The sequence below is a fragment of the Carcharodon carcharias genome, chromosome 6 (genome assembly GCF_017639515.1).
Source record: "Carcharodon carcharias isolate sCarCar2 chromosome 6, sCarCar2.pri, whole genome shotgun sequence".
Taxonomy (NCBI): domain Eukaryota; kingdom Metazoa; phylum Chordata; class Chondrichthyes; order Lamniformes; family Lamnidae; genus Carcharodon; species Carcharodon carcharias.
In genome coordinates this window covers 102,140,693-102,155,415 of record NC_054472.1, presented here as the reverse complement: position 1 = coordinate 102,155,415, position 14,723 = coordinate 102,140,693, and the positions used below count along the sequence as shown (strand labels likewise).

Genomic DNA, 14,723 nt, shown 5'->3' with positions numbered 1-14,723 from the left:
AATCCCCATTCCCAGGATAAGGGAAGGCTGTCTGATACCTGGGAGGCCCCAAGTGTTATGATTCCTCCAGAGGCCTGACCTGAAGCCTGTTGTTTCTGTCAAAGCAGCTCTCAAGTGAAATGAAGTTGTCCTGTTCACACAAGCAAATAGCAGTAACTGATAAACTAAAGTTCTAACAACTCACATTAGCGAGCCCACTCACCCCTCTTAGCCCGCCCGTGAGTGAGGTTTTTAAAAATGTGGCCTACCCGTCTGCCCATTGCGCCCATGAGATGCACTGAAAATTGCATGGGCTGCAAAAAATCACCTTCAATTGCTGCCTCAAGGGCCTTAACTGGCCCATTAATTAATGGCGGGCATGCCTCCGAACTCATAGCACACCTGCCCTATGAAAAATCGTGATGGCAATGCGGTGACATCTGGACGCACGCCGGACATCATCGTGCGTCATTTTATGCGTCGGCACGTCGAGCCCGCCCCTGCACGCTGACTGGAAAATTCTGCCCAAAGGAAAAGCTTATAATTGTACAAGAATGGGTGGCAGGTCAGAAGATTGGACAGAATTTAAAAAACATCAAAGAATGACTAAAAGATTAATAAGCAGGTAAAAATTAGAGTACAAGAGAAAGCTAGCTGGAAATATAAAACAGATAGTAAGTCTAGGATTTTGCCCTCGGCATTCAAGCTCAGCAGGGATGGGAGGTCAGGAAGCTGATGGCCGCCTGTGATCGGGGCCCGATGTGGTTTCACACTAGTCAGTCAATTAAGGCCCGCCCAGTGTGAAACGCGTGCTGCATTGCTCAGCGCTGTCTCTGCGTGTGTGGGGGGGGGAGGTGCGGGAGGAGGGAGAGTGGGGAACTTTGCACATGCACGCAAATGCGTGCAGGAAAAGCTCGCCGAGGTACAGAGCTGCCTCAGGAAGATGAAGATTTTAAGAATTAAAAATAAAGAATTTTAAATTGTTAAAAAAGCATGTCTCCCCATGTGACTCTGTCACACAAGCAGGGACATGTTAGTAATGAAATGTTTAAATTTTTATTTAACTTTTAATTGCTTTTGGAAATCTCATCCCGCCCATGGATGAGGTTCCCTAAAAAATCCAAAGGCCATTTGGCCTTTTCACCAGCCCGCCAACCGTAAGGTTGGACAGTCAGCGAAAAATTTAATTCAATTGGGACTTTAACGGCCTTAGTTGGCCTGTTAATTGTTGGCAGGAGCACCGCTGACCAAAATATCACGCAAATTCGCAATGACGTTGGGACGCTTGCCTGACGACATCGCGCATCATTTTACCCTCGTTTGGGTTGGGCGCATGTCCATCCAGTGAGCTAAAAATTCTGGCCTAAGAGTTTCTATAGGTATTTTAAAAAAGAAAACAATTAATAAAGTTAATGTTGGACCTATAGAATGTGAGTCTGGGGAATTAGTAATGAAAAATAAGGAGATGGCAGGTATCTTGCATCGTCTTCACTTTAGCGGATATAAGTAACATCCCAGATATAGCTTTAACTCAGGAAATAGAAGGGAGGGAGGAACTCAAGAAAATTACAATCATCAGGGAAGTGGTACTGAGCAAATTGTTGCAGCTGAGGGCTGGGGGACCTGATGGACTTCATCCTAGGGTGAAGTGGCTAGGGTCATAGTTGATGCATTGGTTTTAATTTTCCAAAATTCCTAGATTCAGGGAAGGTTCTATTAGATTGGAGTGCTGTTTTGGGCTGCATTAGATTGTTTCAGTTGAAGTTTGGTGAGAGAGGGAGTTTGCTGAAGAGGGAAGGAGGTGATTCTTTCATTTTCTACCTTTTGTCAGTAAGAAGAACGGTGGCCATGTTAAGTAGGACCTGGTAAGTATTTCTTCTGTCCTTAATATTCTCTAAACTAGAGGCAGTAAAAGTAAAGGAAGTAATTTAAAGGTAACTCATGGCAGGGAAGCTTGGCCAAGTGGAATGCTCCTCCTGTGTGACGTAGGAAGTCAGAGATACTTCGAGTTTCCAGGGCGACCATGTGTACAGTAAGTGTCTCCAGCTGCAGCTACTCAAAATCCATCTTTCAGATCTGGGGCTATGCCTGGAGTCACTGTGGAACATCCACAAGGATGAGATCTTCATGCGTAGCACGCACAGTGAAGTGGTCATACTTCAGGTAGAGTGCATAGGTAAACCTATGCATAGGTCTGACCACCAGACAGAGTAAAAGCACCAGGCATGTAGTGCAGGAGTCCCCTGGGTCCATCTCCTTCTCCAGCATTTTGGATACCTCTGGGGGAGATGGTTTCTCAGGGGAATGCAGCAACAGCCAAGTCCTTGGCACCACAAGTAGCTCAGCTGCACATGGTGGGTGGAGGGGGGGAGGGGGGGGGTGGGGAGGGGGAAGATTGGGAGAGCAATAATGATAGGGGATTCTATTGTAAGGGGAACAGACATTTCTGCAGCCGCAGATGTGACACCAGGGTGGTATGTTGTCTCCCTGGTGCCAGGGTCAAGGATGTCAACAAGCGGCTGCAGGACATTCTGAAGGGGGCGGGTGAACAGTCAGAGGTTCTGGTCCATATCAGTACCAACGACATAAAAAAAAGGGAGCTGAGGTCTTGAAAGCAAAATATAGGGAGCTAGGAAATAAATAAAAAGCAGGATCGCAAAGGTAGTAATCTCCAGTGCCATGTGCTAGTAAGATCAGGAATAGGAGAATAGATTGGATGGATGTGTGGCTGGAGAGATGGTGTAAGATGGAGGGATTTAGATTCCTGAGGTATTGGGACCAAGTCTGCGGAAGATGGGACCTGTACAAGCTGGACAGGTTGCACCCCAGCAGGACCTGGACCAATATCCTCGTAGGGGTATTCGCTAGTACTGTGGGTTTTAAACTAGAATGGCAGGGGATGGGAACCTGAGTGAGGGGACACAAGAGAAGGAAACAAAGATAGGAATGGAAGACGGAAAAATAAAAAGCAAAAGTGGAAGGCAAAGGAAACAGGGGTTAGCAACAAATAGGGCCATAGTGCAAAAAATAGTGTAAAAAGACAAGTCTAAAGGCACTGTATCTGAATGCATGGAGCATTCACAAGGTGGGCAAATTAACAATGCAAATAGATGTAAATAGGTACGACATGATTGCAGTTATGGAGACATGGCTGCAGGGTGACTAAGGCTGGAAACTGAATATCCAAGGGTACTCGATATTTAGGACAGGCAGGCAAAAAGGAAAAGGAGATGGTGTGGCATTGTTAGTTAAGGATTAAATCAATGCAATAGTGAGAGAGGATATTGGGTCAGAAAGTCTAGATATAGAATCAATCTGGGTGGAGCTAAGAAGCAACAAGGGGCAGAAAACATTAGCGTGAGTTGTCCATAGGCTTCCAAACAGTAGTGATAAGGTAGGGGACGGCATTAAACAGGAAATTAGAGTTGCAGGTAACAGGGGTGCTACAGTAACTTTAATCTACATATAGACTAGGCAAACCAAATTAGCAATAATGCTGTGGCAGATGAATTCCTGGAGTGTGTATGTGATGGTTTTTTTAGACCAGTATGTTGAGAAACCAACTAGGGAACAGGTTATCCTAGATTTGGTATTGTGCAAAGAGGACTGCTGGGGACCAGAAACATGCTCAGTCAGTGGCTGATGATGTGCCTCTGGAGACGTTCCTGAGGCAGCAGATGCTGGAAGTCCAGCAGAGTGTGTGGGAGGATCTGGCGGAGATACATGAATGAATGCGCACCATGATCTCCGTTGTGGAGGAGTCCTTGTATAGCATGAGAAATGCAATGACTCTCATGGCCAAGCGCACTGCCTCCTCCATGAAGAGAGTGGTGACTCTCATGCAGAGGCTCCTCCAGGACTTGAATCAGCGGTTCCTGGGGAAACGCTCAGAGCTGCAAGCCCTCACCGGCAATGACCTCAGGTGGCCACTGTCAGCGTGGGAGATGGATTGGGCACCTAGTATCTGAGTTGGGTGCCCATCCATCAAATGGTGAGCAGGGAGGTCCAAAGCGACCTGACGTTGGTGCATGAGCTGCTTGTCGTCTCTGCGGGCTCCTCTCAGGGCACTCCAGATGACGCCAGCAGCTCCTCTGGCCCTCTGCCAGTGACTGTGGCATCTGATGAGGCTGCAGCGACTGTGGAGATGCCAGCCATGGCATTGGCCGCTCCCTCCCAGGCGGGGCCAGTACAGGCTGCACGGGCCAGAGGACGCCCGCCAAGGTCTCTTCAGATCACCTAAATCTTTTGCCTTTTACTAAAGATTTCCATGGAGAGGAACACTCGGAGATTTAATTAATTTTTTGATGCCCTACCTTTGTGAAAGGTCATCAAGGAACACACCCAACGTCATCGTGCGTCATTTTACGTTCTGGTGTGTCAGGCACTCGCCTGCACACCAAAGGTTAAATTCTGGCCTTGATTTTCAAGTATCTTTGTTTTCCAAGTCTTCTACACTTAAGACAGACAAAAATACCTTTTCAACGCCTCTGCCATTTCTTTTATTCTCTGCGATGAGTTTCCCAGACTTACTCTCTAGAGGACTAATGCTTTAGTTATTCTTTTCCCATTTAAATACTTGTAGAAACTGTTATGATTTGATTTTATATTACTAGATAGTTTTCTCTCATACTCTACTTTCAACCCCTTTATTACTTTTTTTTAGCCATTCTTTGATGGTTCTTAAAATCTGCCCAATCTTCAGACCTACCACTAACCTTCGCAAAATTGTAGTGTTCCTTTCAATTTGATACTACCCCTAACTTCCTTATTTAGCCACAGATGATGGACCCTTCTCAAAGAATATTTCTTTCTCAGTGGGCTAAATCTTTGCTCAGCGTTATTAAATATCTCCTTATGAAGTCTGCCACTGCATCTCCACTGACCTATCTTTTACCTTAGTTTCCTAGGTCACATTAGCCAATTCTGCCTTCATATTCCTATAGTTACCTTTATTCAGGTTTTTAACACTTTCAGATCCACACTTCTCGCCTTCAAGCTGAATGTGAAATTCTATCATGTTATGATCGCTGTCACATAGAAGATGCTTTACCACGAGGTTATTGATTAATCATTTCTCATTGCACATTGCAAGGTATTGAATAGCTTGTTCCCTGATTGGCTCTAAAATGAAATATTCTAAGAAATTGTCACAAACACACACCATGAACTCATTTTCCAGTCTACCTTTGAAAATCTGATTTGTCCAATCTACATGTTGACTAAAGTTGCTCATGATTATTGCAGTATCTTTCTTACATATTACATCTATTTCTTCCTGTACTGTCCTACAGTGTGACTACTCCCACAAATGACCTCTTGCCTTTTCTATTTCTTACCTCTACAAAAACAGTTTCTACATCTTGCTCTTTCAAGCTAAGGTCACTTTCACTATTGTACTAATGTCAAGCCTAATTAACAGAGCTACCCCACTGCCTTTTCCTTACTTCTTGACTTTTTAAAATGTCAGATACCTTTCAGTATTCAGGTCCCACCCTTGGTCACCTTGCAACCATGTCTCTGTTTTGGTTATCAGGTCATACATATTTATTTGTATCTGTGCTTACAATGTATCCATTTTATTATGAAGGCTAAATGCATTCAGATACTGAGCCTTTAATTTTGTGCTTTTTTGCATCATTCTTGTAACCTGTCGTCTTATCTGCTGGTGCACTCTTAAATTTGTATGCTCTGTCCCTTCTTGCCACACCTTGGTTACCTTTACGCAAATTGCTACTCTGCACTATTCCCTCATTGTTTCCCGTTGATTTACCACGTCAACTCTTATATGATCTTTTCCATTTAATTTAAAGCCCTCTCTACTGCTGGTCAGGTGAAGGCTGCCCCAATTGCACAGCTCCTGTTTTCCCCAGTACAGGTGCCAGTGCCACATGAATTGAAACCTATTTCTCCCACACCAGTCTTTGAGCCACGCATTCATCTCTCTAATCTTATATTAATTTACTCAAGGCTCAGATAATAATCCAAGGATTATTACCTTTGGGATTCTCCTTTTTAATTTAGTTCCTGGCTGCTCATACTCCTTATGCAGAACCTCTTTACTAATCCTATCTTTGTCATCGGAACCTAAGTGGACCATGACAACTAGATCCTCCCCCTCCCACTGCAAGTTCCTCTCCGGCCCTGAGCGGATGTTCCAAACCCTGGTAAAACATCTGGCTCGACTCTCATTCTCAGCTGCAGAGAACTGTGTCTATCTCCCTAACTATACTATTTCCAACTACCATTGCATTCCTATTCACTTCCATCACTTGAAAGACTTCCTATACCACAGTACCATGATCAGTTTGTCATCCACCTTAGAGCCCGTCTTTTCATCCACACAAGCTGCAAGAACATCAAACCTATTGGGCAATTGCAATGGCTGAGGCTCCTCCTCTTCTACCTTCTTGATACCCTTACCTGCCTCACTCACAGTCACCCCACCTTGTTCCTGACCATGGACCAAATCAGATGACTCTATCCTAATGGAAGAAAGTGCGACAGGCAACATCCCCCTCCCTGAAGCATCGCAGTGTCTGTAACTCGGCCTCTAGCTCAATATCTCTGAGCTGAATCTCCTCAAGCCATAGGCACTTACTGCAGATGTGGTTGCCTTGGATCACACTGGTATCCATCAGCTCCCAATGACTGCAGCTGCAACACATCACCTGCTCTGCCATCTTTATTATGTGTAAATTAATTTATTTTTCTTAATTCATTTATTATTAACAAACCCTACTACTCCTAAGAAGCTTTATTACTGCTGGCAAACCTTACTACCAACTAATAAAACATTATAATTATGAATAAATTATTCAAGTTTTGAAAGAAAAACAATAAAAATACTCACCAACCAAACACTTACCTGCTTTCCTGTGCTGTCACACTTCAATTTTTCTCAGAATGTGGTCAGCCCTCAGACTGATGTAGGCTCTTTTGAGCTCTTGCTGGTCCACTGCTCTTGCTCTCTGCCTCTCATGTCTCTTTTGATCTCTCACTGGGTCTGCCCAATTAATCCCACTCTTCAGTTCTTTTCCCATAGACCTGCATTTTTTTATTTTCAAGGAGTGTTTGAAGATTGATCTTATTGAAATTGTTTGGTCTTTCCTGCCTCTTTGTAATGCCCTATTCCTTTTTTTGGATGCCTCTGCTAGGTCCCCCACTTGAAGACATTCTTTATAATTGACACAATTTACACTTGTGGCATCCATAAATCCAGCTGGCAGTGAATCTAGTACTCTATACATTAACTGTTTCTACTGCTACTGCTTAACTGCTGCTATCCTGGCTTAGTGCTACACGCTTCGGTTGTTTACAGGTTCCATATTAATTCTCAACTAAACGCAATACACTATGTTCATGCTACGCTGAGAATTACGCTTTGAAACACCAATGGATATTTAAATGAACTGACCTCAACAGTTTACAACAGGTCAGAGCTGGAGATAAACAGCAGGTGGAAGTTCTACCTCCACTCCACATCGCCAATGGCAATTTTCAAGGCTAAAGTAAATAGTAGTGGTTTTGTGGCTCTGCCCTGTAACATATGGCCAGGAGTGGTGCTGGCCAGGAACACAAGTCAGAAAATGGTAGATGGGGGCCACATCTACTCATTGTTGGGAGAACCAGGTTGTGCACCTATCATAACACTATAACATTTTGCATGGATCAGTGATTTCATTCTTCTACATTCTAATATCATGACACCTCACATGAGTAAAGCAACATCATAGTATGCACAAGGGTTTGATGACATAACACTACAGGAATGCAGCACTATAATGCTGTACAGGAAAGCTAGGGTGGAAGAATAATGTTATAAATGGGTGATATGATGGACCTGTCATCAACATGACTTAACTTAGCTGATACTTATTGCGCTGAGGTTGCACTGTGCCATTTGTCTTTAAATTTCAGCAAGTTCTGTAAGTAAAACAGTTTATTTAATTTTCTAATTTAATGTCCACAATTCATTCTGCTGGAGTGTTTTTACAGTTGTTGGTTTACTTCCTTGCCTAATTAGCTCACAATGCTTCCACAGAAGTTGCTGAATGACCTGAATGTTAATGAAGCAGCTGGCGTATGGCTGCTTGTTGCACAGATATTTTTGGTCTTGCAATAATCACAGTAGCAAAACAAAGCCTTTCTGGCAGTTTCCGTAGAGCATATTGGAGAAATGATCACAAACCAGTAGCATTGTAGCTATGTTGTTAACACAGGAAAAATTGACCTCAATTTGTACACATAGGTTAAAATTGTATCATTTTATTTCCAATCATGCACGTAAGATTAATTTTTAAAAGAATGTTCTCTGCCTTTTTTCTCTTTTTTCAATTTTACCACATTGCATTCCTTGACCAAGTGCAGGTAGGTAGGATGTGTAAGGCTGCCTTTCCTCCAAAAGATGTATGTAAATGCATTTGGTTGAATTAGTTGCCAATGTTCTTCACGTCCCTTTTACAGAACTCTGTGGGAACAATGTTAGCCAAACTCACCCATTGGGAAGCTGATGAGATGAGGTAAATAGCTGGTTTTACACCCCCACCTGATTTTACTTTTCATTAAGTTAAGGTACTTGGTAAGTGATAATTTGGGTTGTTTTATCTTGCCAGGTTCCTTAAGATATGTTGTCTTCTCCTGAAACTGTTCGTGGATTCTAAAGGAATGTCACAACACTGGAGCTGGCTATCACTTCCTGTCCATTATTATTCATCCTGAAACTGATTCCCGCATCACTTTGCAGCTTCTCTGTCATCTGTTCCTTGACTTCTGCATTCCACTACGCTTTCAATTCAATGACAAAGGGAGGAATTTTCCGTGACCACTGGCATCGGGTGTGCTCGGCGGTGTGAGCAGACAATATAGCAAGGAGGCCAAAAATTGGTTTCACGATGTCGTGAAACCAGTTTGCGATCATCCGCTCAGCCTGTCGATGGCAGGCCGCTTTTTGACATTGGATGTCAGGAGCCTCATTGTAATGCAGCTGCATATCATTATAAGGCCAGCCTGCCGGAATCATCCCCCCCTCCACTGGATTGTCTGCCCATATTGGCGTGATTTCATGCCAACGCATTTCACAACAGCATTTATAAGGCGTTCGCTTGGTAGGTTGCATTTTGAAGGGAACTTGGAGGTGAGTACACTGTAATATTGTGTAGCGCTTGCCCGGGTCGTCTGTTGGACTTCAAGGTTGAGATGCGATGGAGCCATGGGGGCAAGGGCTGCCCTGCGGTTGAGGTGTGTTGGGGGGCGCAAGGGCTGCCCTGTGGTTGAGGCATGTTGTGGGGGTGGGGGGGGTGGGGGGCAAGGGCTGCCCTGTGGCTGAAGACAGTGTACAAGCACTTGGGGGGTGTGGGTGGGAAGCAGCTACGCATCAGGGGAACCTTGTATAAAGTGACTATTCCTCTGCAGCTGAGACAGTTCAGACGCCACCACATTGACATGTGTGGAGACGGGCCTCTAGCTTATCTGTCACTCAAACAATGCAGAGCCATGCAAGTGCCACCAAGTACTCCAGAGATTTTTATCCCATTGTCACAGACTGCAAACTAATGAGCATTTAGTGGACTACAGAACAGTTGGATGACTGGGCACGTTGTACAATATCCTCGCTAAAGCTGGCCATGGAGCAGTCACTGGTGGAGGCGCTCATAGCCCCTTGCAATGTCATCCTTAAGATTTGGACAGCCTCTCTCATGGTTCAAGCTAACAGTGCAGCCTTGCATTGTGGATTAGGAGAATGCCTGCACCTGAGCCGAGAGCACAGCATGCAGTCCAATGGGCAAAGCCACCAATTGTTCAGATGGAGTGGGGTGGATGTGGGTGGGGTTTTGGGCAGCCATGCAGCGCACTAATCTCTGGCCATCCAAGTGGTGGCCAGCACTCTCCAGGATAGGTTAAGGGGCCTTCAGACTTAACCAAGGGAGGTTCTTAGTATCACCAAGCTAACCCAAGTGTCTCTCTCTTTCATCCTGCAGGAATAGTACATCAGGAGCATGGAGCCTGGTGAACTAACTGTATGCCTCGTGGTGTACAGAGGGTGGAGACGGCAGAGAAGAGAGCAATGGAGGTGCCAGACTGCTCAGAGGGAGGAGCAACACCCTCAGGAAGAAGGGGCGGATGGGGCTCCCGCACATGTCACCGAAGGCCCACAGCGAGACGTCATTGGTCGGCACCTAGCTAGCCCCACGGTCATTGAACCGGGGGGCTGCAGTCTTCTTGCCTTTCAGGGCCATGCCTTCCGTGCAGCAGTCGTGGGCTGGAAGCACTGAAAGGTGTGTGCATGGCTGCACTTTAAATATGGCACTTGGCGTGATGAAGCAGCGAGGTGATGGAGTGGCAAGCGAATGAGAGCCCACCCACCATGGAAACAGCATGTTTCCCGGGAATGCATAATTAATATGGTGGGTTTGGAATGATACAGCTTGAGAAGCAGCCATTGCGGCTGGCGGATAAAATGACATTTTACCCGCCCGCTACCACACTTAGTGCAAATCTGGAACAATTCCACCCCAAGTAAATAAAAGGAGAGATGGAAAACAGGTTGCTGATTCACCATCATTTGTTTTACACTGTGTCAGACATGTCACTTGGTAGTGCTCTTAACTGCCTCTGAGTTGCAGGGTTCTGGGTTCAAGTCCCACCACAGGACTTGAGCACAAAAATTAAAGCTGACAGTCCAGTTCTGCGCTGTTGCAGGTGCTGTCTTTTGAATGCAATGTTAAACTGAGGCTCCATCTGACTGCTCAGGTGGATGTGAAGATCCCATACCACTATTTCAAAGAAGAGCAAGGGAGTTATCCCTGGTGTCTGGGTCAATATTTATTCTTCAAGCAACATAACAAAAACAGATTATCTGGTCATTATCACATTGCTGTTTGTGGGAGCTTGCTGTACACAAATTAGCTGTTGCATTTCCTACATTTGTGACTTCACTTCAAAAATTCTTCACTGGCTGTAAAGCTCTTTGAGATGTTCGATGGTAGTGAAAAGAAGTTAAGGAACTGCAAGTCGTTTCTTCTTTCGTTACCAAACAAAGTCAAATTCCCCCAATGAATGTAGATGTTTTTCTTTCCCTTCCCGTGTCGTATATTCTCTGAACTGGCCACACCACATATTCACTCACTGCTTCTCTCATGACTCAGCTGAGGTTTGATGGCTGCAGTTGAGACAACAGGGGAGCTCCTGTTGTTCGTGAAGCCTATTCTTGAAGCTTACTGTGTTAAATTGGACTCCAATTCTAAACTGAATGATTTAACTACCTTTATGATAGGAGAATGCTGGAAACATTTCACTTGATAAATATCAAAATCATCTGACCTATGTTAACTCTTAAAAAACGTACTCTTTGTGCATAACAACCTGGCCAGGTCAGGCAATAGGCACTGACTTTGTGACATTTTGGGTTTGCACAACACCTGGAAGGAATAAAAAAGATTACTTTTTTGTGAAGCAATCTCTATTGGTTGACAAAGTGGGCACTATGCTAAAAAAAGTAATTGAAGGTCAGTAATGGTGACTAGGAAGCTGTATTTCTGCTATGCTGACAAGCAGTGATTTAAAACTTGAAAAGTCTACAAATCAATTGGCGTAGTGACTTTTTTAAAGTGATAGTGTCTCACAATCACCAAACTTAATTTTTTAAAATCTGATTTAATCATACGGTTTATTCTTTGTTGATATGTCAAAAAATATAAGGTTCTTCTGTCCTCTTTTGGAAGAATTAAAACAAAAAAGAATTTTACAACCTTTGACAACATTGTTGTTCTGAGACAGGTTTACTGTATGAACCTTATTTGGAAACACCAGAAAGTTGCCATACAATAAGCCACTGATTGTAGAAGATAAAGTGTTGGTGAAACAACTTGGAATATCAGACTGACCTCTGGGTTTAACACTAGCCTTGCTGTCCATCTGCTTTGTGCAGTTCTTACCGTTGCATATTGAGATGCTTTCTCCTATTTAATCTCCTGTCTGCTCCAGTCTGCAGAAACTCAGCTAGTAACATTATTATTTCACTTTCCACAGTTGATGCCACTATTTCCTGCAGGGCCGGAATTTTCCGGCACCATTGACATCAGGCGTCATGACAGGCAGGGGTGGACACTACGGCAAGAAGGCCAAAATTGGTCTCTCACTGGTGGAAACATCCAATGGTGGAAAGCGAATCCCGCTGGAGGCCAGCATGAACCCGCTTTGCATCCCACTAATGGGATGCAAAGTACGGCCTTTCTGGAATTGTCCCACTTCCAACACCAGATTTACCATTACGCTGGCAGAAAAACACATCTTGACAAGTGTGACGTGCGCAAGTCAGGGCTTACAGTTAGGGCCTTACTCAGATCACGGACATCTGAGCAGCAGAAGATGCTGGAGCCCTGCAGTTACCAGATCCTGGAGGAACACACTCATCACATGCTGGGCAGATTCTCATGAACGTGGCTCTGCCGCGAAGCAGCTCACGGAAGGTGGAAGGCCTCTGTTGATGTCTCAGGTCTGCTTCGGAACATCACGGTCATGGCCATGGGTTACTAGGGATGAACGGCGAAGCGGGGAGAGGAAGGGCTAGATTTGACTGGGAGTGGAAGGTCTAGGTTTGACTGCACCAAGGTGGGAGAATGAAAATGTCAGCAATGGTGAGATTGGCGGGGTGGCGGGGGGGGGGAAAGGTGTCGGGGGGGTGAGGTTAAGAGGGGGAGGAGGGTGTAATGTGGGAGAATGTGGCAAGTGGGGAGGTAGGTGAAAGGGGGGAGGGAGGTGTAAAGGAAGGAGTTCAGTGGGGGGGTGGAGTCCAGGGGGGAGGGTGGAGGAGGAGTGGAGAAGGAGTTTGGGGGAGGAAGGTGTCAGGGGGAGGAAGGAGTAAGGGTGGAGGAGGGAGTATGGGGTGGGGGATGTCCACGTGAATTTGCAAGATGGGAGTCTGTAGAGTCAATGACTGCCTTCTGGGGAGCAAATGGACGGAGGGCTTGGTAAGAGAGAATGGCGACTATGAGAGGGAGCAGAGGGAGCCAGAAGAGTAGGGGGCGGGGGTGGGGAATGAGGGTGCATCAGTAGCTGTAGAATGGACAGTGAGGGTGCTTGATGGGGGCTCGGAGGCATAGACGGACCCTAGGGGTGGGATTCTCAGGAAGGTAAGGAACAAGCATTACCCAGACCTCCCTGTCACTTGCCATTTCAACACTCCACCCTGCTCTCATGCTCACATGGGCTACTTGGCCTGCTGCATTGTTCCAGTGAAGCTCAACGCAAACTGGAGGAACAGCACCTCATCTACCAACTAGGCATTTTACAGCCTTCCGGACTGAATATTGAGTTCAACAATTTTAGATCATGAACTCTCTCCTCCATCCCCACCCCTTTTCTGATCCCCCCCTTTTTTTCCAATAATTTATATAGATTTTTCTTTTCCCACCTATTTCCATTATTTTTAAATGTATTTCCATCCATTGTTTTATCTCCACCTTTTAGCCTATTTCGATCCCTTCTCTCCACCCCACCCCATCCTCACTAGGGCTATCTGTACCTTGCTTGTCCTGCTTTCTACCCTTAATTAGCACATTCCTTAGATAATATCACCACCCTCAACATCTCTTTGTCCTTTTGTCTGTGACATCTTTCGGTTATCTCCACTTATCACTGGCTCTACTTGTCCACCCCACCTTAAACCAGCTTATATTTCACCTCTCCTCTATTTTTACTTAGTTCTGTTGAAGGGTCATTCAGACTCGAAACGTTAACTGTGCTCCTCTCCGCATTTGCTGCCAGACCTGCTGAGTTTTTCCAGATATTTTTCTTTTTTTTTTAGATTTCCAGCATTCGCAGTTTTTTGCTTTTACATTAAGGTAAGGAATGTGCATTTTCACCTGGACAACCTGGAAATACAAGGTTTTGGGGAGGTAGGTGACAGTGGGCAGGTGGAAGTTGATGCTGGGGGGTGGGGGGGGGGGTAATCGACAGTGATGGGGGGAAAGAATGTGTGACTGGGGAGGGGAAAGGATGGGGGAGTTGACCAAAATCTGACTACGACCATCATCAAAATGGAAAGTAAGTGGAGCCTCATGTTGGATGGGCACAGGTGCTGCACAGGAGTGTGATCAGTGGGTGGGTGGAGATGCAGGTTGGCTCAGATGGACAACTGACAGAGATCCCCAGCAGGCAGCAGTGAAAATGCTCGGGACAGTGAGATGAGTGTGAGGAATAAAAGCTCCATGTGCAAGGGAGAGTGCTTGCACGAGACTCTGAAATACACATACACTTCTCCCTCCACAATCACTCACGGTCTGGCTACTTGCAGCTGAACTGCTAGTGGTGGGGGGACAACTCATGAAGCCTGTCAGTGAAGCTGAAAGACAACATTACTCATTATTCAGTGTAAGTGAAAACATTTTCAGATTAAAAAGGGACAAAATGTATTCACTCGTGCAACCACTTGTTATCAGAATTTCTTAACTTTTCTAGGCCTAACACTTCTTCTAGGTGCTGCCTTGACATCTGCACCAGGGGTGGAGACAGCCTGTGCAACGTTTGGCCCTATTGCCTCTGATGACTTTAGTATGCGTCCTCTGGACAGCCAAGGCCGTGAGGTCCCTGGCTTGCTGTGGGCCAGCTGCTCCCTCTGCGGTGACAGAGCACAATGTTGTGGGGGCCACAGGCAAAGGGGGCTTGGAGGGAGAGGACAGCTTCTGAGATTCCTGAGTGGCTGACCCAGGGGTGTCCAGCTGCTACTGCTCCTCCCCTTGGGTGCC

The 14,723-nt window shown here is 45.5% G+C and overlaps 1 non-coding gene across 1 annotated transcript; it reads left to right on the top strand.

Moving 5' to 3' along the window:
- The first annotated feature begins 4,191 nt into the window (after positions 1-4,191).
- LOC121279500 lies at positions 4,192-4,305 on the top strand. Its single transcript, XR_005943428.1, has one exon. It is a non-coding gene; the product is annotated as a U5 spliceosomal RNA (small nuclear RNA).
- Positions 4,306-14,723: the final 10,418 nt, after the last annotated feature.